This window comes from Oxyura jamaicensis, chromosome 1 (assembly GCF_011077185.1).
Source record: "Oxyura jamaicensis isolate SHBP4307 breed ruddy duck chromosome 1, BPBGC_Ojam_1.0, whole genome shotgun sequence".
Lineage (NCBI taxonomy): Eukaryota > Metazoa > Chordata > Aves > Anseriformes > Anatidae > Oxyura > Oxyura jamaicensis.
This window is the reverse complement of record NC_048893.1, coordinates 49,100,759-49,101,263: the sequence shown is the minus strand read 5'-3', so window position 1 is coordinate 49,101,263 and position 505 is coordinate 49,100,759.

The window sequence follows — 505 nt, the reverse complement described above, 5'->3', positions numbered from 1 at the left end:
TACATGTAACATTCACTGTAATGGTACTGCAGATCATCATCTGTCTGTTCCAGTTATGCAATTGTCTGTATTGTTTTGGTTTGTTTTCTCCTCTAAGAACTGCTAATATCAGTTAGTTTGTATAAATGTTTGAAACTTAGCTAACAGTTTGTAGTGATCATTATTATTTTGTGAACTACCTTGCTATTAAATATTTAGCTTTGGGGGACTTCCATACAATTGGGAAGGAAATACAAAGTCAACAATAGATAACTTCTTCCTCTTTACCCCATATCAAGGCTACATACACATGTGACAAGGCATGATTTGCATTTCTCCCACTTATGTTTTCACTTCTTTCATACATTATAAGTTAGAGGATAGAAGCCCTTACTTTGATATATTAAGATATCCTGCATTTCTGAATCTTTTAAGAGACAACTAATTTTCTGAAAGATAATTTCTAAGCTCTCTGTCATAGTCCTAACACAAAAGCAAGCTTTTTTTTTTTTTTTTTTTTTTTTTT